We start from the raw sequence: 25,918 nt of genomic DNA on the forward strand, positions 1-25,918 counted from the left end.
TAAACTGCCAAGGATTATTTCCGAAACTTATATAAGTATAGGTTGGGACAGTCTGGGGGCCAGATAAACTAAACTAGAGAGTACATTTGGGAAGGAAGGTACTATGCAGGCACAAGAGAACTGTAAAATACACTGGGTTAAACAAAAACAAAATAAAGAAAGAAGAATCCAAACAGGAGAATCTTGCCAACCAGAGACCTCAGGAAAAAGATACAATCTTAGAAATAGGGAAACTTTCAAAACTCCTGACAGATAATAATATACTGACAGTTGCCCATCTTGTTCCTTCATGACACGCCGGATAAACAGATAGAGAGAGGAGGGCGGTCAGAACACCAAAGTGACTACGTGAAGCCAAAAAAAGGGCTCACAACATTCTTCAGAAACATTTATGAAAAAGGAAGAGAAACTTCCACATCAAAAACTCCAATTTGAAAAGAAAAAGGTTGCGTCTCTCTTGGGCAAACATGCCAAAAATACTGAGAACAGTACCGAAGAATGGTTAAGTGGGCAGTGACTCTGCTAGACAGCATGGCAGAAGTCAAGGCATGTCGCCAGAATCTTATAGATCTTCTGGATGTGACACTAAAACAGCAGACAGGTGTGTCTCCCCACCCGACAGGGTTTACAAACTAAATATACAGATTGAGGGAGACAAAGAGTGCACTATTGAAGTTATCATATGAAGAAGATTAACACTAAATTATGACATTTTATTGGGAGAAAAACTTTGGCCACCAGAATTTTTCTATGTGCTCCCACAAGGAAAAGGTGTAATTTTGCCTCCTTTCTCATTCCTAGTTCCAGATACAGTAAAAGAAGCCTATGCGACAGATTGGGCATTGGCACAAACACCAAAGGTGTACCACAACCATGTAGGTTGGGATAGAGAGTCCCCCTACCATGTGATTCTCATAAGGCCTACCCCACAGATCCAACCTCAATACTTGATTAAAGATGAAGCTATGGCACCGGTGAGAGAAAATCTCACACAACTTGAGTACCAGGAAGTAATTGAACCCTGTGTCTTCGCAATAAGTAACCCTTTATTTCCTGTAGCAAAACCGACTACTCCTAAAGAATAGTCTTCGATTACAGACACTTAAACAGTCACAGATGCCCATTTTTCAATACAAAATGCACATAGAACAGCCCTTATCAACAACATAGTGAGTAAAAAATACAAAACAACCTTGGATATTTCCATTTGTTTTTCTGCTAAAATCTAGCACCTGAAAGCTGTGACTTGAGCACTTTCACAGCACTTGGCTCCCAAAGGAAATTGTGCTGTTTGACCCACTGGTTTAGGACTGTTCTCTGCCTGTGTGACTTCAGTATTACATGATATTGATTCTGAGGTGTTGTCCTGTCTCACAAATGACAGCCTCAATGCATACTTGGCCAGGGTGGATCGCATTGATTTGGGATTTGCCATCCAGGGCTATAAATTTAACTTCAAGAAAACTAAAATTCTTTTTCTTAGTGTCCTATTTTTAGGATACAAATTCCCAGATAAGGGCAAGAGCCTAGCCACACTTTATAAAGAAATGCATGCATCTACAACGTCGAAATACCATCAGAAAGCTACAGTCATTACTAGGCTATTTTAACTTTGGCAGAACTTACATTCCTGAATATGTGCAATGCACAAAACCTCTTTATTACTTAATATGTCCAGATTTCTCAAGCAAACATTGGATGCTTGAACATACATGCATTCTCAGAGCATTACAACAGGACATTTGTGAGCAAAACATTTACATACAAGTAACCATGAAACAAATTTGGTCATCAGAATCATTCCCTGTGCCATCAGGTTTACCTATGTCACATTTAATGTGGGTGCCACGGTACCCGTAGCATACAAATCACATTTGTACTCCAATGCAGAACAATGTTTTGAACCAACAGAAAAAACACTGACTACTATCCAGAGGTCTATCATAAAGGAGAGACCACTTGCCCAGGGGAAACACATCACTGTTGGTACCCTATTATCAGCCCTTGAGACTGTCACCAAGGCTAGCGTCCCTAACAAAAAAGCATTATATCCACATTAGATTCAATAGGCAATGTCTCTGATGGCCACTGATTATGTTTTCAACCCTAAACGGCAGACCCAAGAATTCCTTTAATGTGGACTTGAAAATCCCATGTCCACTAGGATTTGGCCTCTTGATCAATATCGAATCATCATTTACACAGATGGATCAGCACAACCAGCTGTAGGTACCAAACAACAATACCGTGCCGCTTGCGCAGCTATTAGTTGGGTAATGAGGGATGGTAAATTCCTCCCTCAACATACCTACACGCAGACCTTAGGGCACTGCAGCGCACAAGTTGCAGAGCTTAAGGCTTCAATTTTGACACTGGAACATGCGGATCTTGAACTTTCTACCTTGATTGTATGTAAATCAGACTACTGTGTCCAGTCCTTACAATTAATACTTGCACTAATGACACCTAAACAGGTTCAGAGATTCAAAAGAGAACACCATCAAACATAAATTATTGTGGGGAAGGGTAGCAGATCTTAAAGACAGGCTACCAAAAGCTCATGTAGTACATACATTGGGCCTCCAACATATAGGAATATACATTGTAGAAAACATTTTGGCTGATGAAGCAGCCAAATCTGCAGTTGCTATGTCTTCTGTTGCTGCAATCACTCATTCTCAGACAACACTGGATGCTTATACACTGGCTTCTGTGAAAGCCTCTCTGATGGCAAGCCCTTACCAAAAGCATACCCTGCAAAATATTCCTACCATTTAAGCCACATGGACCACCAGTGCAGGGGCCAGAGGCAGCACCAGTGCACCAAGCAAGGCAGCTGCAGGAGGGGGAGAACTGGAGGCAGCAGGCACAGGCATTGGTAAGTCATATTGCTCTTGCTTCTTGACAATTGCTATTACACTCACTGTAAGGGCATTTCTTGTGAACCCCATGCTTTAGCAGCTACAGTGGGATTGAGTTCCTAATGGCCTCTTCTATCTGCAACTCAGCAGACAAAATCTCATAATGAAAAGACGCCGTAAATGATGGGTTGACAGGAAAGCTAAGGAACAACGGACGGCTAAAAGAATGAATGGGTGAAATGGTATATGAGTAAAAGAATGTGTGGGTGGGTGAAAGGAAAGGATGCATAGGTGAGTGATAGAAGATGCATGGGTGGGTGAAAGGATTGATGAAAGGATATATGGGTGAAAGGATGCTTTGGTGACTGAAGGTTGGATAGGTAAAAGGATGCTTGGGTGGGTTAAAGGGTGGGTAGATGATAACCAATGATGCATGGGTAAATGGATGGATAGGTGAAAGGGTGGATACTGGATATGTCAGTGTATGGATGGACTGGTGGCTATATGGATGGCTGGATTGGAATGGTGAAAGACTAAATGAGAGAAAGTGTAAAGTTTAAATGGTGGGTATCAAAGGGTGAATAAATGTGTCAAAAGATGAATGGTTAATTGCTTGGATCAAGAAATAGGGGAGCTCTTCTGGAGAGGGACGTATCTGTTCACCTACTTTGCTTGCTTTGCAGGGTGATCAAAGCTTTGATTCAAAGTGGGTCGAATTTTAATGTTCTGTTTACTCAATTAACTCACTGTAGTTGTTATGCAAGACAGATATGTTTCCTCCCACCCATCATAATACCTCCCCACCATTAGTCACCTATCCTGCTATGACGTAGCTGCAGTGTGGTTCAACGATGCAGTACAATAGTGTTGTCTGTACAATGTGCATCTGATTCAGTTAATGCAGCATTTACAAAGTTGGCAATGCATTGCAAACTTAAAACTAGGTGTGTTTCCCTTCCAGTTCCCACTTTGTCACCTCTTAGTACTTTATTATTTTATTCTTTCGAAATTTCTACCGCAGCCACACCAAAAAAAGTGAAAAATCAATTTTGGCATGTGTCACATTTATGTTCAAGCAATCAATAGTTCATGGTTCCATAACAGATTCATGCCGGTTCCATTTTTACTCCTTTGACATTTGTCAACTACAGTGAGGAATGTGTGGGTTAAAAAATGGCCCTGTGACTTATAATCAGCTACATCAAATTCCAATGGCCCTAGGGACCAGCAATGTATTGCTACTGTGCCACCCTACGTTTTAAAAGATTATTTGCACAGAGCACTTGCTATAGCTACTCCTGGTGGAAATCCTCCTATTTGCCAGAAGATAGCAGCCCGGCTACAGTGGCAGAGGCTGGAGGCCATCCGCACTGAATATCAGTGGCTGGTGGCTCTTCATGAGGAAGAAGATGATGCCCAGCCAGCTGCCAACATGTCCGTCGGTGCGAACTCCTCCAAATGGCCACCAGTGCCTCCAGCCTCTCAGAGGCTCCCTCAGCACCACCACCAGCTGCTATCATTCTGTCCACGTTCAGCCGTTGCTGCCCCATCACGCTTTGACCACAATTTGCAGCGCCATGTCCTACACCACTTCACGCTGCTGGACCACCAGGTGTCACGCATAGAGGCAACCCTAGATGATCTCTTTAACCGCATGGAGAATGCCCTCTTTTGACCCGTTTTAAAAAAAAATGTTTCGGGGAAAGGTACACTTGTGGGGGGAGAGGGTGGAAAAGGGAATTTGGACTGGGTTTTTTCACTTTGGACTTTTTTTTTACTTTCTTTGGACTTGTGTTGGACTTTGGTTGGGGAGGGGGTGATTTGTTGGGGAGAGGAATGGGCCTGTTGTGGGTGGAAAGGGTGGGTTTTCTATTAGAAAACAATAAAAGGGGAATTATTTATTTTACTTCATTTATGCCTCAAGTCATTATTTTGGTGTTTTAGTTTGTACTGCTGTCTTTTAGTGTAGCATGTTGTTGTGATGTGACTTTAACTGTGATGTACCTAATGGATTCTTGGGTACATCACAGAGAATGTCTGCAACCAGGCAACAAGGGGAGTTGGAAGAAGGCAGCAGGAGGAGCAGGAGCAGGCTCTGTTTTGGCTCTGTTGTGGTGGCTATTTCTGACAAACTTGAAGTTTAATAAAAATGCCTGGAACATGAACTGAGCATTGTGCTGTTTCTTAACACCTGTTTTTTAAATCTGCTAAAAAGTATACGTCAGCCACTTATACCCTTGCTCTACTGCCCTCTATAACTATATTGACCACTAGCAGGTGTTGGCTATTGCCTATTTTGACTGCAAAAAAAAGATATACACGCAAACAACATCTTCTTCAGTGGAAGTTAATTACTAACTAAACAAGTTAACTTCAATCCATAGTTCTTGTCTTACCTGAATAGATAAAGGGAGGGATGCTATCTGAGTATTCTTCTTACTGCATAGTTTTCCCAAGGTGGCATCTTATCTTAAAGTGGTGGTAGTACTAGTAGCAGGCTAGCGCGCTAACAGGGAAGACAGAACTTGCCACTCTCACTTATGCAAACTCCAGCTGCAGGATTATTCAAAGGGTTATCCATCATTGTCAACTAGATTGAAAGAGTTTGTGAGTTATATTATTTCATAACAATAGAAAGACTGAGACCATGCTACCACAATGACAGTGTGCCACACAACAAAGAATATTTGATATGACAATACAAAATAGCAATATCAACTTCTTCTGAGCAATGGGGAGCTAGTATTTAATGAAAACTAAACTTAGGAAATGAAACCCTTGAGTCAGGAGAAGTGGACTCAGAGTCAGGAGTGCTCGGACAAGGTTAAGAGTTTATGCAACACACAACACAAGGCCTGAATGATGATGTTGACAAATGATACATGGGTGGCTAACTGGGCCAGTGAGAGCTATTGCTCAGGTAATAGAAGATCATGCAGTGAGTTAGTGTCGCTTTCACCACATCCACCCTAGCAAGTGTGTGATCCATTTATGGTGTAACATTAAGTCACACATCAATACAAATCACACAGCCAAGAGGAAGAGGGTTAGGGATTTAATGAATGGATGGGAAAAGGGATCTAGGGAAAGGTGTGGCAAAGGCAAACACTACACAAAAGAAACAACAACAATATTCATTGGGGCACTGAGCAGCACACCATCATGAATCTGCTTTGGAAGGAAATGAAGGAATGAGTATGACACAGTTCAGTTAAATGCATTGCAAACAGTCCTTCAGCCCCAGAGAAACCCAAGATGGTGTATCTCTAAATGTTCTGTCTTCGAAGTTTGAAAAAAACAAATGATGAGGTTTGAAGTTGAACCACCCACTTCTACAAATTATGATTGTTAAAAGGAAAATGATACTGTATTGCCAAATTGGGCAGTGCATGTCCATTCTTCTCTGAATGTCTGTCTTTCTTGGGTACCTGGCTGAACCTGTCCGGTAGGTAAGCTGGAGTGTTGAGCTTCCACCAAGTTTTGTTTGTTCAGCAGAGGACTAGGAGAAGGCCTGAGTACCGAAAAACAGTAACTCTAGTATAAAGGAGATGGACAGAAGGAAGCAAGGTAAGTTTCATGAGGAGTCAGGAGAGCACCAAGAAGACTCAGAGACAGAATGAGAACATAAAGAGGAGTTTCACATTTGACCCAGGAATGCTGCAATCACACACTCAGCAGCATTTCCCAAATTCTTGCACCTCTATCCAGTTTACAGAGCTGAGTATTAGGCCTCAGAGTATTCAGCATCATCATGGTTTCTCTTTGAAGTCAACAACTTTGTCCTTCTAGCTGTTGAGGTAGTCCCAGCCTGAGCCCTTCCATCATCCTCCTCTTCATTCCAAGTAATTCCACCCCAGTCCCAAACCAAACAAGGTGGACCTGTATATTGCACTGCTGCTGAAGAACAAATAGAGAAACAGAATTGGAGTATTTTGTGTAGATTTGTGTTTGGTAATTAAAGTGACTGGTCTGGTCTCTGAAGAACTTGAAAAAAAGAGTCAACCCTGCACGTAAATTTTGCGAAGTTAGGAAAAAAATTATTACCCATCAGCCCCCAACATTGCAAATCATCGAAATCAAATTTACAAATTTGTTGAACTCCCTCCTTCACTGTCTGCCACTACATACATCATCATATACAAATAAATATATCATCACTCATTGGTGAAATAGTTAGTAGTTACCTCTTCCAATCCAAGCAAGGTGATAGGTACAAAATTGTATCTCCTCTTTGATGCTAGCAACACATTAGAATTTGACATTGGCACTGGCAGTCTTTTAATCAATGATCTTCTGGGGCAACCCGGCTAAGTGATGCAAAAAAAGGATAGCAACAGCATTTGAGGGAGACAGGCATTGTCTCCAATGTCCTGAGGGCAATGTGGAGGCTTCTTCATTGCACACTGGTCCAACTCTAATCTACCCATATATGTGACTAAATAATTGTGGGGCAGCATAAATCCTGTACAAACATAATATCCCACTAGCTATTGTATTTTTTTTTGGCAAAGAAAGAAAGAAGTTCTGCGATAAACAAGTACAAAGTTCTATGGTGACACTGGCATACTCAGTCCGGGAGGTAGAGTTTGTCATCAAACTCAGGGGGTTCAACCAGAAGTTGGTCAGCTAACACAATTTGTTCTGACCAATCACCCTCCTCCTCCTCCTGTAGTGTTTCGGGAATGGTGTAACCAGGTGGTATGAAATGTTGGTTCATTTTGATCATGGTCAATCACTCCACGTTTTGAGGTGAAAGACTGGTCCTTCTCACTGTAACAACAGCACCAGCTACACTGAACACACGCTTAGCAGACACACTGGCTACAAGACAAGCCAGATACTTTATTGCCAACCTGCTGAACTCTGGCTATTGGTGCATTTTCCCATCCCAATACACTGATGGGTTCTGATCCACTTACGCCTCTTTTGAGTCATCCAGATACTCCTGGAACATCCTCTGAATGGTCATTGGTGCTGCCACTTGCTGGACCTCTTTTGCCTTTGCGCTGGACTTAAGACCTGCAACTTGAAATCCAGGCAATGCAGAGGTTGGGTTTGATTCTTCTGTGCTGTTGTTGCTGGTGTTCTTGTTGCTGGTGTAAGCTGCTGTGAGACAAGACTGCCCTCTCTGGAAGTTGAAGGGAGCACCAGAGAACTGCAGATTAAGACTCTAACTTCCAGATGTTCTTCTTCCAGGTCTCTGACTTGCTCAACAATTCACCTCTTGTATTTTGAAACATCCCCTTCAGAAAAAGGAATGAAAGTGGGAAGAATGGTTTTGTAGCATGCATTAAGTAGGGTGGCACAGATGTACTCATTGGATGAGATAATGTAATTTTGCAGCCCGGATTACAAGTCAAACGATAGCTTAAGCTCTCAACCAAGGCATGCGCTTCTGTGTTTTTGTTCACACCTCCGAGTTCGAACCTTTCCGACACCTTCTTTAGCTGGTCCTATAGCAGATGCAACAATAGAATAGTTTGTCCCATAGTACTGTCCTCCTTGCTAACTTCCCATGTGAAAACCTCAAAAAGGAGAAGCATCTGTGTCAGGCATTTGACTAGGCCCATTTGTCCGCTTCCATTGTCGTAGCTTTCCCAATTGCATCCCCTCCTCTTTGAATGACATAGTCAATGATCTGTCTGTGCTGCTCAAACAGATGTTGCAACATATAATAGGTTGAGTTCCAGTGTGTTGGCACCTCCTGCATCAGCGATTTAACTGCTACTCTACTAACACGCTGAATAATCCTCAACTGCTTCTGGGCTTTAAAAGTATGGCTGAAATGAGTGCAGATTTGTCTGCAAGTGGTTAGTATGTTGCTGACTATGTCTTCCTTTTTTAGAAAGTCTTGCATAACCAGGTTGATGCAGTGTGCCAAACACAGGACCCTGAAATAGCTACCATCTGACATGGTCTTGGATATGTTACTACTATTGTCCATGGCAAGAAATCAGCTTTGGAGACCTCTTGGTCACTTGCTGTTAAATTCAGCCAAGTTGTTTGCAGCTGTATGTGATTTCTCCATGGCGAACATGGCTACTGTTGCATGCTGCCAAACGCTCTTAAAACATTCTTCAAGGCTAAGACCTGTAGATAGCTTTTGCTTTACTCCTGTAAAAGAGAATGTAGGAAGGTAGCCTCTTTCTAGCCTTGTTACCCCCACTTTTGCCTGTTTGTGAGCATATGTCAGGGTGTTTTTACTGTCTCACTGGGATCCTGCTAGCCAGGGCCCAGTGCTCATAGTGAAAACCCTATGTTGTCAGTGTGTTTAATATGTGTCACTGGGATTGTGCTAGCCAGGACCCCAGTGCTCATAAGTTTTTGGCCTATATGTGTTTCCTGCGTGGTGCCTTACTGTATCACTGAGGCTCTGCTAACCAGAACCTCAGTGTTTATGCTCTCTCTGCTTTTAAAATTGTCACTGCAGGCTAGTGACTAATTTTACCAATTCTCATTGGCACACTGGATCACCCTTATAATTCCCTTGTATATGGTACCTAGGTACCCAGAGTACTGGGGTTCCAGGAGATCCCTATGGGCTGCAGCATTTCTTTTGCCACCCATAGGGAGCTCAGACAATTCTTACACAGGACTGCCACTGCAGCCTGAGTGAAATAACATCCACGTTATTTCACAGCCATTTTCACTGCACATAAGTAACTTATAAGTCACCTATATGTCTAACCCTCACTTGGTGAAGGTTAGGTGCCAAGTTACTTAGTGTGTGGGCACCCTGGCAGTAGCCAAGGTGCCTGCACATTGTTCAGGGCAACTTCCCCGGACTTTGTGAGCGCGGGGACACCATTACACGTGTGCACTACATATAGGTCAATACCTATATGTAGCGTCACCATGGTAACTCCGAACATGGCCATGTAACATGTCTAGGATCATGGAATTGTCCCCCGAATACCATTCTGGTCTCTAGCACAGAACCCGGGTACTGCCAAACTGCTTTTCTGGGGTCTCCACTGCAGCTGCTGCTGCTGCCAACCCCTCAGACAGGTTTCTGCCCCCCGGGGCTTGGGTAGCCTGGTCCCAGGAAGGGAGAACAAAGGATTTCCTCTGAGAGAGGGTGTTACACCCTCTCCCTTTGGAAATATGTGTGAAGGGCTGGGGAGGAGTAGCCTCCCCCAGCCTCTGGAAATGCTTTGATGGGCACAGATGGTGCCCATCTCTGCATAAGCCAGTCTACACCAGTTCAGGGATCCCCCAGCCCTGCTGTGGCGCAAAACTGGACAAAGGAAAGGGGAGTGACCACTCCCCTGACCAGCACCTCCCAGGGGAGGTGCCCAGAGCTCCTCCAGTGTGTCCCAGATCTCTGCCATCTTGGATACAGAGGTGTTGGGGCACAATGGATAGCTCTGAGTAGCCAGTGCCAGCAGTTGATGTCAGAGACCCCCTCTGATAGATGCTTACCTTCCTCAGTAGCCAATCCTCCTTTTGGGGCTATTTAGGGTCTCTCCTCTGGGCTATTCCTCAGATAACGAATGCAAGAGCTCACCAGAGTTCCTCTGCACTTCCCTCTTTGACTTCTGCCAAGGATCGACCCCTGACTGCTCCAGGACACCTGCAAAACTGCAACAAAGTAGCAAGATGACTACTAGCAACATTGTAGCGCCTCATCCTGACGGCTTTCTCAACTGTTTCCTGGTGGTGCATGCTCTGAGGGCTGTCTGCCTTCACCCTGCACTGGAAGCCAAAAAGAAATCTCCTGTGGGTCGACGGAATCTTCCCCCTGCCAACGCAGGCACCAAACTTCTGCATCACCGGGCCTCTGGGTCCCCTCTCATCCTGACGAGTGTGGTCCCTGGAACACAGGAGCTGAGTGCAAGTGTCTCCCACAGTCCAGTGGCCCTTCTGTCCAAATTTGGTGGAGGTAAGTCCTTGCTTCCCCACGTCAGACAGTAATCCTGTGTTCTGCGTGATCTGCAGCTGCTCCGGCTTCTGTGCACTTTTCCAAGGATTCCTTTGTGCACAGCCTAGCCTGGGTCCCCAGCACTCCGTTCTGCATTGCCCGACTCGCTGAGTTGGACTCCGACGTCGTGGGATCCTCCTTTGTGACTCTGAGTCGATCGCTGTCCTCAGATCTTCTAAGTGCCTGTTCTGGTACTTCTGCGGGTGCTGTCTGCTTCTGCAGGGACTCTCTGAGTTGCTGAGCGCCTCCTCTGTCTCTTCCTCCAAGGGGCAACATCCTGGTCTTTCCTGGTCCCCAGCAGCACCCAAAATCCTCAACCGTGACTCTTGCAGCTAGCGAGGCTTGTTTGCGGTATTTCTGCGTGGGAATACTTCTGCATCCTCCAGAACACTGTGGGACATCTTCTGACCAAAGGAGAAGTTCCTGGCACCTTCTGTTGTTGCAGAATCTCTGGCTTCTTCCACCCAGAGGCAGCCCTTTTGCACCTTCATCTGGGGTTTAGTGGGCTCCTGCCCCCCTGAACACTTGTGTGACTCTTGAACTTGGTCCCCTTCCTTTACAGGTCCTCAGTTCCAGGAATCCATCTTCAGTGTTTTGCTGGTGGTTGTGGTTCTTGCAGAATCCCCTATCTCGACTATACTGTCTTTCTGGGGTAGAAGGGTAACTTTACTCCTAATTTTCAGGGTCTTGCGGTGGGGTATCTTGGACACCCTGACTGTTTTCTCACAGTCACAGCGACCCTCTACAACCTCCCATAGGCCTGGGGTCCATTCGTGATTCGCATTCCACTTTTGGAGTATATGGTTTGTGTTGCCCCTAGGCCTATGTCTACCTATTGCATTATATTGTGATTCTACATTGTTTGCACTACTTTTCCTACTGTTACTTACCTGTTTTGGGTTTGTGTACATATAATTTGTGTATATTACTTAACTCCTAAGTGAGGGTATCTTCTGAGATACTTTTGGCATATTGTCACTAAAATAAAGTACCTTTATTTTTAGTAACTCTGAGTATTGTGTTTTATTGTGATATAGTGCTATATGATATAAGTGATATAGTAGGAGCTTTGCATGTCTCCTAGTTCAGCCTAATATGCTTTGCCATAGCTACCTCTATCAGCCTAAACTGCTAGAAACACCTCTATTCTACTAATAAGGGATAACTGGACCTGGCACAAGGTGTAAGTACCACAAGGTACCCACTATAAGCCAGGCCAGCCTCCTACAGAGAACCAGTGTGCAGTGATGTACATGTAATCCATCACCTAACAACTGGTCCACATGTCTTTTGTCAGGTGGAGAGTGTGGACAACACTTTGCTGCAAAGCTTGTCCAATGAATTGCAGCGCATCCAAATGCAGCGATAAAACAGCAACTCTGGCAAAATAGGTCTGACTTGGAACCTTCCTTTTTCGGCAGATGGCTGCTACAAATTCTAAGAATCCCACTCCTTCCACAAAAGAAAAAGGAGGAGATCCAATGTTAACATTTTTGGCAGCTTCCCATTGTACAAACGTTCTGTTGGGTGGTTGTGGTCTTAGGGCCACTCTTGCCTAAACATGCCAGGAATAGTAGCCTGGATTTTCTTCTTGTCTGGGGCCACTGACACAGGAGACGTTCAAGAAGTAGGTAGTGGTAAACTCAATGTGCGTCATGGGACAGACAATGTATGCCATGGTGTCTCCATCTGACTCTGAGTCTTCTTGTGCCATTGTGAGGTTGCTGAGGCGAGTCATTCTGGTGCACTGCTGGGGACACGGCTGCTTTGCATGAGGATGTCACCCTTTTGTTACTTACCTCCCACTGTTATTTGACTAGTTATAGTGGATGTCTTCTGGCTTTCCTCACCTTCACCCCCAAGACCATGTTCAGCAATTTGTTTCAGGTTCTCCTCCCACTGGATTGCGTCAGTTTTTTCTGGAGAACTTTCTTACTGAGGCACTGCCAATATCTGAAGAAGAACCGGAGGCAGGTGAATGTGTCAATTGCCTCTGGTGCAGGTCTCAGCTGGGGCTTTACAAATCTGGAATTTGGTAGGTGCTACCTGTGCCACATCCCTCGGAACAGGTTGGATAGTAATATCAGACTCCTCTGTGCCAGCTTCCATAATGACTGGCTCGTCGTCATCATCCTCCTCATTAACCTTTTCCATGACTCTAAGGCTTTCAGGAACTTTTCTTTTCCCTTTCCTCTCCTGTTGTCTCAAGTACTCTGCTGTGGTCCACTCCATAAACCTATCAGTGTCATCAAAAGTGGTGCTTGGAGAAGATTGTGGAGTAGTACCCTTCCTTTTCCTTGCTGGAGATCTGGGAGCCACTGATTCTAAAGGAGGAGGTTCTTGCTCGGCAGGAAGCCCAACATCCTATTCTGCTCCAACTTCAGGAAGATTTACTATTGCTGGCTGTGGCTGCTGCCAGCTTTGCTCCGTTTCCTGAAATTATTGGGAACTACTTTACTAAAGATACAAATCCAAATCAACGTCACTGCTCATAGACATCACCATGTTTGCAGTGGCTGCCTCTCTGACAGACATGGTCTTGGGCTTAGGTGGTAGGGCTGGTGCTGTTGGTTCAGGAATGCTGCTCCCCGGTTCCTCCCAGGAGGCCAGTGTGGCAGGAATACCCCTCCCGAAAAAAAGCTGAGGTCAGCACACCACTGGTGGAAAGTTGTTTTTTCTCACTGACCACTTTCTTGGGAGCAACTTTGTTTGGGGCCATCTTAAAGCTCTCAGTTGGCAGTGGCACTAACCAGCACAAGCAGAAGGGGTTGGAGGACTTAAATCACTATACAGGCCTTGTCTTTGGCAGTACTGAGGGTGATGCATCTCCTTCTCTTGTGCACCTAAAAGCAACCAAGCAAGAAAAACGTAGTTACTGAAACTTGGCATTGCTGCAGAGAGAAATAGCCTGGCCAAATGCAAAATTAGTGTGGTTGGTTACTTATGTAATAAATAACAATTTATCTAAACATTGTAAGATCAAACCACACCAGCACCATACCATAAAATTAAACTACAAATCAGGCAACACAACTTACAGATATAGCTCTTTGCTTTATCTCCATCTATTTTAAAGGAGAAACCTGTGGTGGTCAGAGACGTGCATGGGTAAATGGAATAATCTTACAAAACCTATGGCGGCAAGGTGGTCCAGGTGGAAATGGAATAATCATTTAAAAAAGGAATGATGCTGCTTATGTGCCCGCAGTGCACTGCAGCCAGGGTGTCCAGGAGGAAATGGAAATATACCTAAAGAAACTAAATGCTGTAGCGTGGCTGTGTGCCTTTGGTGGATGGATGGTTGAAGACAAAATGCAAAACAAATTAAATAAATGAAGGTGAAAAAAAAAATGAAATTATGTTTGTATGACAAGAAGAAAGAAACCTAGTGTGAGGCAAGAAGGCACAAAATAAAAACTGCAAAAAAGCATGTAATAAATTAAGCACTGTTCATCAAAATCATATTCTTATTATACACAGTCTACAATGATCCCCAGGCATAGGGGGTCATTACGACTTCGGCAGATGGAAAAGCCTGTCCGCTGAAGTCCCGACGGGTAGGTTGCCGCCAGTGCGGCTGCCCCCCACTGGCCCCATTACAAGTTTCCCACTGCCCCAGTGGGAAACAACCTACAGCATTGTCTCCGGCTCCTAATAGAACTGGCAGCAATGCTGTAGTGCGTGGGGTGTGCCAGCACCCATCGCAGTGTTCACTGTCTGCAAAGCAGACAGTGAACATTGCGATGGGGCTGGCCGGGGGGGGGGGGGGTTGCAGTGCCCATGCTAAGTTCATGGGCAGTGCAGTGGCCCCACTGGCACCCCCTGCACCCTGTCTCCACCAGCTGTTTCATGGCCGTGCTACCGGCCTAAGAATATTGTGAAGCTGTTTGCAAGTGCCAAAAACAAATCTCACACATGTGAATGGAAATAAATGAACTCTGCTTCGTGCCGGATGGTGAAATTTGGGAACTCCACACTGCTCTGAGTAGGGCCAAGTGCCCAATTTCTGAAATCTCCATGAGCAGAGCAGAGTTTTTCACCCAGGCCTACTGCCAAGATTGCAAGCCATAGCTGAAACAGTTAGATGTGTGCTGGGTAGCCTTGAGGCAGCAAGAACAGATGTTGACACAAGACCCTGCTGGGGTCCGTGGAGGAAGAGGAGCCTGCCGAGAGATCAACCCAAGTGGGTGCTGTCATTGGACGTCATTCTCTCCCAGCCAATGATCAGCTGCAGCAGTACCGCTGGTGGACGCACATGAATTTGGTGCATAAAAAAGCAAGCAGTAATGTGAGTTTGGTGGGCGAGGCCCCCTGCCATCATCTGCAGATTGGTAGTCACTCCTGGCAGTAAACAGTGGTCGGAGAACCTGGAGGGGCCCTGCTTTGGAGGTGGTAGTGCACTGATGCAGAAACCCCTCCCCTGATTGAGGTGGAGGAACGCATCTGAGGAGCCATGGCATCTGAGAAGATACTGCCACAAGGGAACTACACAGGGCTTGCCTGAGGTGTAAACTGGGGAGGCACTTGCAAGCCCTTGGTGGAAAGTGGTAAGGGTTGTCAGCTCGGGGAGCAGGCCCTGACCTTCCTAGGTCAGAGAGCTTGCCACCCACTCTGGCGCTATGCTAAGCCATGGTATGGTGAGACCAAAGCGCCCGAAAACAGGTGCAGAGTGCTCGACTCTCAGTACTAGCCCAACACATGCAATTGAGGCAAATGCTGCAGAACAAACTCTTCAGCCCCCCCACAGGACAGTTTCAGATGCTCTTACCAGTTATCAAGGATGTCAAAACTATATTGGAGCCAAAACTAGATGTGCAGATGATTGCGATGTGGCTATTGTGCAAAGATCATCAAAAGCTTGTTGATTGTGTGGACACTACATAATCTATAATAGCAGCTTTATGACCAATTGTAACAGACATCAAAATACAGCTGCAGGAACTGCAGGAGCTGTGGACACCCTGCAGACAAAAGCAGATGATGCAGAAGGCAGCTACAGGTGCAATAATGTGTGCATCATGGGCCTACCTGAGGGAGCAGAGGGTCTTTGCATGGAGATATAACTTTAAGACTGAATGGAGAACACGGTCCTGGGATGGAAGATATCACACTTTCTGTGTAGAACGGGCGCACAGAGTACCCACCAGAACTCCTCCACCATAGCCCCCCCCTAAACAGTGATGGCAAGGCACTACCGGGATCAGATTTTGCAGGTCTCGAGAAGCCAAAGCCCATGGCAGTTGGGCAACGGGACTGTACATATATTCTAGGATTACACAAAGGAGGGTCAAAGATATTGCAAATCCTTCTTGGATGTTAAGCTGTAGCTGCAGCAACTTGGCATCAATTACTCACTTATCTTCCCAGCTAAACTCTGGGTGTTGGTCTCTGGAAAGACTTTCATCTTCACATGGCTGCCAGAGGCAAGTGACTGGCTGGAGTGCATAAAAGTTGTATTGTTGGACAGTCCACCAGCACTAAGTGATGGCTGAACGTGGCAGGAAGCACAGCACAGACAATGCCGGGCCATGAGAGGAAAACCCTCACAAGAGCAGGTAGCCAAAGAACTAGCCAAGGTGGTGGCAGAACTCGAACAGCAAGGACACAATGATGCGGTTCCACTCCAGACTCCCCGAGACTCCCCACTGTGAGTCATCAATGAACAAGAGGAGGAGACTGAGTTGGAGCTTGGAACCAGCCCAGAAATTATCTGATGGCCTCAGACCAGATTAATTGACTTGGAAACTGTCACATCCTTTGCATTCTGAACAGGAGGTGGATAGCCGGTGGCAGTATACTGACTACAGCAAGGCACAGGGAGGATACCTCACCCATTGATAGGGCTGAACCAACCCCTTGTGACCGAATTGGACTGATGGGACACCACCTACGTGGGGGATGTTTTGGCTAGCACATCATTGTGGGCTGGACCTGTGGAGGGGAGTTGGATATTCTGCAGTTGTCCAGGTTTATGGGGATAAATCACTGGCTACATCATGAAGAAATATTGGAACTCAGGGGCAGCAGACACACCATGCCATCTCTTAGGAGAGTATGCCAAAACGTACTAACTGCTATGGTGAACACATAGGTGGGGACACCACATAGTTACACTATTGTGACCTGGAATGTGCAGGGGATGGCCACACCTGGCACAAGATCCATACCTACTTAAAGCACAGGGGTTGTATGTGACATGCCTGCAAGAGACACATTTGACCTATCTAGAACTCCAGAAACTGTCCAAAAAGGGGAGGGGGAAAGTAGTGGGCACAACCTACTTGGCATATGCTCGTGGAATCATAGTGTGTATCTCACTCTCGGTCCCCCTAGTGATCCATCCCACGATCATCGACAAGGAGGGGCACTATGGGTTGGTTGAGGGGGAATTAGGAGGCTCATTGGCACTGGTGGTAAAATATGCACCTAACAGCAACTTACTGCAGTTTCTGGACACCCTTCCCCCCTACACTGTTGCGAGACTTGACTGCTCAATGCTTATGTGGAGGCTTTAATTGGTACTAGATATTCAGTTGGATAGGTTGACACCTTCATTGATGGGCGCAAAGATCTTGGTGACGTCACGCATCTTCAGCACATGGGTCACAGATAGGCAACTCCACGTTTTGTGGAGAACACTGCCCTTCAAGCACTCAGCTTATGTCATGCATCCATCTCTGCTGTCCCACATTTTAGGAATTTTTTTTAGCCATTATTGAGGTTTCGATGCCCCTGGTGACTTCCAGGCCATGGCAGTAGCCTGTTTAGCCAGGGCTATGAATTTCACAATATATTTAGTCCTTTTTGTATATGCAACCAGACCCAGGAGGCACTACCTAGGGGTCAAAGTGAGCAGTCTGTTCGTAAGCTCAAACAGAGTACCCACATGATTTCTGAGTAGCTTCCAATAACAAGGCAGGGCCAAACCATGTATAGGAAGGCCACTGTCTATGAGGGACATCTAAGACATTTGTTTTTTTTACCCAGGAACATGTGGTTCAGCTGGACAAGTGTAATGTATGCCTGATGGAAATAATTGAATGGGGTAAACTAGATTCTTGGGCTTCTGGGAACTGTCTTTACATGCCTCATTGCACCCTACCACTGCTTACCTGTCAATTCATGTTCCACAATAGTATCTCATTTACCACTTAGGCCAGGGCACTCAGTGAGGTGGGAGCTCAGGAATGCATTATAGAACGGAGTTATCGCCCTCCTGTCCCCGCCATATGTTAACAAGAGCATCAGTGTTTCAAAGGTGTGTGGCTTAGTGTGGTCAAGATCCCATGTCTTCTGAATTACATACTTCAGTGTGTTATATGTCAGAAAGTGCCCTGGTCCATTTAATATTTCTCAATCACTTCCAGGAATGTGAGCAGTATGGTGGGTCCAAATATGTCTCCGAAAGTGGATACTCCATTCTCTTATCAGTGCTTCAAGTCATGGTGTAGGGTGAGTGTATTAAAGTCAGAAGTGCCCAAAGCCACAGGGCAGGAACCAGGGCAGATGTGGCATCCTAGTGAGTACATGTTTATGCCAATAGTACTTTGCCACCTTAGCCAGTAGGCCAACCAAGATGTTTCCAGCAGCCAGTCCAGGGGTGACTGGTCCCTCATGTGATTTTCCTTATTTCAGGATTCAAATTGTCCAACAGCCATTTCATCAGCCACTTCAGTTGGCCAGCTGTATAATATAGCTCGTAGTTGGGTGCTCCTCCAGTAGACATATGGGACGACTACGACTAGCTAAAAGAGATGGGAAAAAGTCCTGAATTGAGTGTGGGGAAAGACTTGACTCATAATATCAACGCCTTACTCGAGACGCAGCCTGCAGCACCTTCCATGCAATTTGTATTGAAAACTGCGGGTAAGAGCTGTGCCATGCACTGAACCCAGCTTTTGTGTAACACAAATACTCACCGTATTGGGGTGTGCACAATTGATAGACTTATTTCAAGAGATTGTTGCCTATAAGGACAGGGACGAGCAGGGGGAGGAGCCCAGACCCATCATGGGTAGATCATGGCCCTCATTATGACATTGACAGTAATTCCCACTTACCGCCATGCTGACTGCCGCCAACATACCGCTTGCCGTGGCGGATATCTGTTCACCATATTATGACACACACACACCAATCTGTCACTATTCAGCCACAGACACAACACCGCCACACCAGAGGTCAGTGATAAACTGGCGGTATCAAAACCCACATCGTTACGCCAACAGAACTACGCCCATCACATTATGACCCACAAATCACCACAGCAGACATTCAACAGCAGTAAAACATTGGCGGTACATACCGCTGCGCTCAAAATATACACACACATCCAAAACAACACTACATTGGCCAATTTAAATTACACACACCTGACACCCATACACACACCACACCCACACCACTATAAAACACACACCCACATTACCCACATCCCTTTACGACTACAAATAATTGCCAACAGAGAGAGACAAGCAAGAGCACACACACAACCAGATCCACACACCACCTACAACTCAACACCACCCACGCACCGCACATTACACATCCCCACGCATCACTATAAACACCCTCACCTGCACAACTCACACAACACCCATGGCACCATAAAGACACCCCAGATTCTCAGAGGAGGAGCTAAGGGTCATGGTGGAGGAAATCATCAGGGTAGAGCAACAGCTATTTGAAGCACAGGTGCAGCAGATATCCATTGCTAGGAAGATGGAGCTATGGCGGAGGATCGTTGACAGGGTCAGTTCCGTGTGACACACCCAAGAACCAGGGACGACATCAGAAAGAGGTGGAACAACCTACGTGGGAAGGTGCGTGCCATTGCAGCAAGACATCAACTCGATGTACAGAGGACTGGCGGTGGACCCCTACCTCCTCCCCCACAACTAACAACATGGGAGGAGCAAGTCTTGGCAAGCATGCATCCTGAGGGCCTGGCTGGAGTAGCAGGAGGACTGGACTCTGGTAAGTCAACTCTATACTACTACTACCCCCCTACCTGCATGCCAACACATACCCCATCCCTCACCCTCACTCCCATCACTCTGCCACTTCCCACATACCCCACCTTCACATCTTACTCATCCCAATGCCAAGCCCTGCATGCCATACCAACTCACAGACCTGCATGGACACCTATCATTAAAGCATGCACACTAGAGAGAACTATTCATCCCACCAAACACCAACATACACAACTGAAAGATGCCAGGGCAAATACAACCAAAGAGGGCAACCCACCAATGCATAATATGTCATACACAGAAACAATAACACTGCATTTACATCCCCACAGGTACCCCAGCCAATGTCAGCGGCGGAGAGGTGCTAGCACTATCCAGTCCCCCAACTGAAAAGGCCCACAGTGTTGACAGCAACTCTGGTCGCCTGGATCCGGATGACCAACCTGGCCCATCAGGGAGCTCTGGACAGCCGGTTACCCAGGGCCAGTCACACACTACCACAGAGCCTCACCTGTCTGGAAACACCACCACAGCACCCACCCAGCATACCCACACCTCTGTCCCCAGGACATGTCAATCAGCAGTGTGTCCACCACTACAAGGACCCCAGGGAACACCTCATACCCAAGACAATCCGGAACCTGGGGTCAGTGGCAGTGGGCACACAGTTCTGGGGACAGAGGCACAGGACAACAGGGAAACTGGGAGGAGTGATGTGAGCCAGGGGGAGGACAGGCCCAGGGAACCGACTTTCCAGGAGGCACTCACCGAGATCCTGGGAGCCTCCCAACATTCCCAGGATACACTGGGCCAGATCCTGGACAACGTGCAGGAGAACAGGCAGCTGCAGGAGGGACAGTACCAGGGGATCACGGAGGACTTGCAGGCCATCAACAACACCCTGGTCTCCATAGCAGGGGTGCTGGCAGACATGGCCAACATTATGAGGGCCGCAGTCTCACAACAATGGTCCCCTGCCACTAGCCAGACATCTGAACTGCCTTCCACGTCCGCTGCTGCTAGTGGACAGGAGGCCCTACCACAGGACCAACAGGCCACCAGCACCCCTCCCAGTATGGAGTATGTCAAACGTATTTAAGTATGTTTTAGTTTAACCGGGTTCAAACATTGCAATTCAACTGTACAGTAATGTTCACATAGGAAAGACCTGTAGTTGGCTGCAGTTATCCCACCAGGAGTGATCGTGGGGCACCAACATCTGCAAAATAAGTTGCCAAAAGGTACAGTGAGTGGGCATAGAAGTGGGAAATAACAGCATGCCTGTGCCAAAGATAATCAAACAAAAATGACAATGAAATGTGAAGTTGCACTGCCTTACCTGTGTGTCATTGGAAGCATTGTCAAATCACTTCAGTTCTGTTGTTCTCATCCTCATCCTCTGATTCCTCATCTTCACTGTCCACAGGGTCCACTGCTGCCACACGGCCATTTCCAGCCTCCTCCTCCTGCAGAAAAGGGACATTTCGTCTCAAGGCAAGGTTGTGCAACATGCTGCATGCCACGATTATCTGGCAGTAGCACAGGGATCCCCCAGTTAGGTGGAGGCACCTGAACCTGGCCTTCAGGAGGCCAAAGGTGCGTTCGATAATCCTTCTTCTTCACCCAGGTGCCTCATTGTAATGTTCTTCTGCCCTTGTCCTGGGATTCCGCACAGGGGTCAGTAGCCATTATAGGTTTGGGTAACCAGAGTCACCTGCAAATATCGAGGGACAACATTTAGGCACACACTATATGGCCCACACCATAACCATACACCAACATTGACTGGGTGGGAACCAGGGCTCACCTATTAGCCACACATGGTGCCTCTGTAGTTGGGCCACCACATTGAGATGCTGCTATTCCTCAGGATAAAGGCATCATGCACCAACCCAGGATACTTAGCATTGACATGGGAGATGTACTGGTCCGCCGAGCACACCCTCTGAACATTCATGGAGTGAAAACTCTTACGAATTCTGAACACCTCTTCATTTTGCCGGGGGGCCGGGGACAAATGCAAAATGTGTTCCATCAATTGCCCCAATGATGTTGGGGATATGTCCCATTGCATTGAAGTCAGTCTTCACTGTGGCCAAATCCTCCACCTGGGGGAAAACAATGTAGCTGCACATGTGTTTAATCAAGGCAGACAACACTCTTGTCAGCACTATTGAGAACATTGGCTGTGACATTCCTGCTGCCAAGCCCACTGTCAATTGGAAAGAACCAGTTGCCAAGAAATGGAGCACTGATAGGACTTGCACAAGAGGGGGAATCCCAGTGGGGTGATGGATAGCAGATATCAGGTCAAGCTACAGTTGGTCACACAACTCAGTGATTGTGGCCCTGTCAAGTCTATAGGTGAGGATAATGTGCCTGTCCTCCATTGTTGCCAAGTCCACCAGGGGTCTGTACACGGGGCTATGTATCCATCTCCTATTCATCAACAGCAGTTGCAGTCTAAGGGACAAAAGAGTGAGGAGCCAGTAACAAACTGAACATTCGAGCCACAACTATACAATGCATGATGTTAATTTGTAATGTATAAGTGGTATTTGTCCAGTATGTCCTATTTTGAACTGTGATGCAGTTATTGTCCAGGGCCTGCATCCCTCACTGAAATGGCATCCACCTGTCCTATGTGGAGGGACAGGTGGAAGTGAGGTAATTCCACTGACATTGTGCACCGTTGCGGGAGGTGGTCGGGAACCGCCGTGCAACCCCTCATTGGTTAACATTGGGCCCTATGGAGTACAGTGGCCAATGGTGATGTACGCCAGCTGTGATAGTATGCACCTCTACGGACGTGACCGCCATTTTCTATCTGATTCCTCACTTGCTACCTGACCATCCATAGGAGAGGACCTACACTGCAAGTGCTGCTATGACCTGTGTCTGGAACCTACCATGGCTTGTGTGACTGGGGAAAGGGCCCCTGCCTTCACCTCGGTGGAGATGGAGCAACTGATGGATGGGGTCCTACCCCAGTACGGACTGCTGTATGGACCTCCAGACCAACAGGTGAGTACACTGTGAAAACGATGCATGTGGCATGAATGCATGGAGTGGTGTGTGTGACTGCCTCGTGGAGGGGGGGTGGGTGATTGTCCCCTGGGTGGCGTGCAGCTTGTGTACTGGGCCCTGTGTGTGCAAATGGCGATGTAAAGGGGTATGGTGGGCTATAAGTGTAACAGGCAGGACTGTCTGCCCATTCTCGTAAACAGTGGGAGGACCTGAAACGCTGGGCACGGAACATGGCGGAGGCCCAGGTGGCGATGGCCTCCCAACTAGGATGGGGTGCCCGTCGAACCCTGACCCCCCTGATGGCCCTTATACTGGCGGTGGCCTATCTGGAGCTGGATGGGTGCTTGAGGGCATCACAGCAGCCACAAGGGGTTGAGTACAGTGCCCATCACCACAATTTATGCATGGTAGGGGGGTATCCGGGTGGGGGATGTGTGTCAATGGGTGCCCCTGGGCCAGGCCTGACATTGCAGAGTAGGTCCCATGTTGGGCAGGGTTCTGAAGTGATAATCTTGCTACCTAGCTTGTAGGCATCCACAACTGGTCAGGTCTGTGTGGGTCCCAGGTGTACTGCATTTGTCAGTATGTGCCACTCCCCATGCCTTGGTGGCTAGCATTATAACTGGTAGTGCATTGCATAGTGCGTAGGGCTATTCCCTGTGTGTGACGATGGTGTGTACGCCAACAGTGGTGTTGGTGCAGCCATTGACCAAGTGTATCCTTTGTCTCTCTCTCTCCCCCTTTTTGTTTTGTCACCCTGTCATTATGTGCATTAGCATCATCTAGCGGAGGAGCAGAGGCACCAGCAACAGAGGGTGCTGCATCCCACAGGAGGCAGAGTCCACCTACGGTGAGGGCACCCATGGGACGGAGGGCGAGGGGAGCACCACGGCGGAGACTGGAGGAGACAGTTCAGACACAGATACCTCCTCCGATGGAAGCTCCCTGGTGGTGGCGGACACCACTGTGATCAACCCAGATCCAGGTACAGCCGCCACCCCCATACCAGCACCACCCTCTCAGCAGCCCCTCAACGAGTTGCCCGTGCCCGCTCACTCAGGAGGGTGGGCATCTCCTTCACCCCAGGCACCTCAGGCCCTGCCTCAGTGAGCCCTGCTGCCCTGAGTGAGGAGGCTATTGACCTCCAAAGATCCATCTCTGTAGGGCAGTCAACCATTGTGAATAGCAGTCCAAATGCAACAATCTAATGCATTCCTGGAGGACATTCACACTGGCTTGGTGTCCCAACAGAGATCGATCCAGGCTCTGGCCTCCTCTGTGATGGCAGCCATTGTCCCTGCTTCCACCTTCCCCCCTCCTACTTCCTCTTCCCAATCTCATTCCCCTCAACCCCAACCTATCCAAAGCACACAGGCAGAGGAGCATGCACACAAGACAACACACAAGAGTGGCACAGGCAAACACAAGCACCACACATCATCCCACAGGCACTCTCACAAACACCATCCAGATGCAGACATACCAACATCCACTGCCTCCTCTGTGTCCCCCTCCTTCTCCTCCTCCACCTCCCTCCCAGTTGCGTCTACACTCACACCTTCATGCACTACATCCTCATCCACTACCAGCATCACCACCACACCAAGCAGAACACACACCTCACTGGCAGATACCTCCACAACAGCCATGCACACGTCCCCTGTGTCCTCTCCCACTGTGTCTGTCACCCCCCTCCCAAGGTACACAAACACAAGCATACAGACACCCAACAGCCATCCACCTCACAACAGCATCCAGCCCATGCACCTGCAAACAAACACAGCAGACAGACATCTCCTACAACCACTCCCTCTTCCTCCATTCCCAAACCTTCTCCCTCTTCCCACCCCAATGTCCCTAAGCAGCTTTTCCTTTCCACCATTGGCCTCTTCCCTACCCCTCCCCCACCCTGTCCTTCACATCTGGCCAGGGTGGCAAAAACCCAGGTAAGCACCTCAGCCACCCAGTCGACGGGCCCAGTTGGCTCCACACCCACTCGTGGTGGGAAAGGAACCAGGGCACCAGGCAGCCTCAAGGAAAGGGTGCCTGCCCCTGCTGCTGCCCAGAAGGGCAAAGAGCCTGCCCCAAGTGCTGCCAGGAAGGTCAAGGACCCTGCATCAGCTGCAGCCTGGAAGGGCAAGGAGCCTGCCCCAAGTGCTTCCACGAAGGGCAAGGAGGCTGTCCAAGCTGCTGCCTGGAAGGGCGAGGAGACTGCCCCAAGTGCTACCAGGAAGGGCAAGGGGCCTGCACCAGCAGACAGGAAGGACAAGGGGCCTGGTGCAGGTACTCAGACGGAGCCTCCACCACCAACCATGGTTGTGCAGCCATCCAAGGCTACAGGGAATGGGCTGGAGCTTCCCCCCACCACCACCGGCAGCAGCACCACCACCAGCAGTGGGCAGCCATCCGAGGCTGCAGGGGATGGGCTGCAGTCCCCCCCCACCACCAGCAGCAGCACCACCACCAGCAGTGGGCAGCCATCCAAGGCTGCAGGGGATGAGCTGGAGCCTCCCCCCACCAGCGGCTGCAGCAGCAGCACCACCACTGAGCAGCCGTCACCGCCGGCGGACGGTACGTAGTCCTGCCTCCATGGGCTGAAAATCCTGTGGGTATGACACCCAGCTGAGAGACTGTGACCTTGCACTCCCCAGGATCAGAAGCACAGGGCACGATGCCCCCTCCAGAACCAGTGGGTAAGCCTCCCACCAACCTCAGCCTCCCTAGAATCAAGAGCACAGGGCACAATGCCCCCTCCAGAACCAGTGGGTAAGCCACCAACCAACCCCAGCCTCCCAAAGATCAAGAGCACAGGGCACGAAGCTGCCTCCAGAACCAGTGGGTAAGCCACCCACCAACCTCAGCCTCCCAAGGATCAAGAGCACAGGGCACAATGCCCCATCCAGAACCAGTGGGTAAGCCACCCACCAACTCCAGGCTCCCCAGGATCAAGAGCACAGGGCACGATGCCCCCTCCAGAACCAGTGGGTAAGCCACCCCACCAACCCCAGCCTCCCCAGGATCAAGAGAACAGGGCACGATGCCCCCTCCAAAACCAGTGGGTAAGCCACCCACCAACCCCAGCCTTCCCCGGATCAAGAGCACAGGGCACAATGCCCTCTCCAGAACCAGTGGGT

Source organism: Pleurodeles waltl, chromosome 5, assembly GCF_031143425.1.
Source record: "Pleurodeles waltl isolate 20211129_DDA chromosome 5, aPleWal1.hap1.20221129, whole genome shotgun sequence".
Classification (NCBI taxonomy): domain Eukaryota; kingdom Metazoa; phylum Chordata; class Amphibia; order Caudata; family Salamandridae; genus Pleurodeles; species Pleurodeles waltl.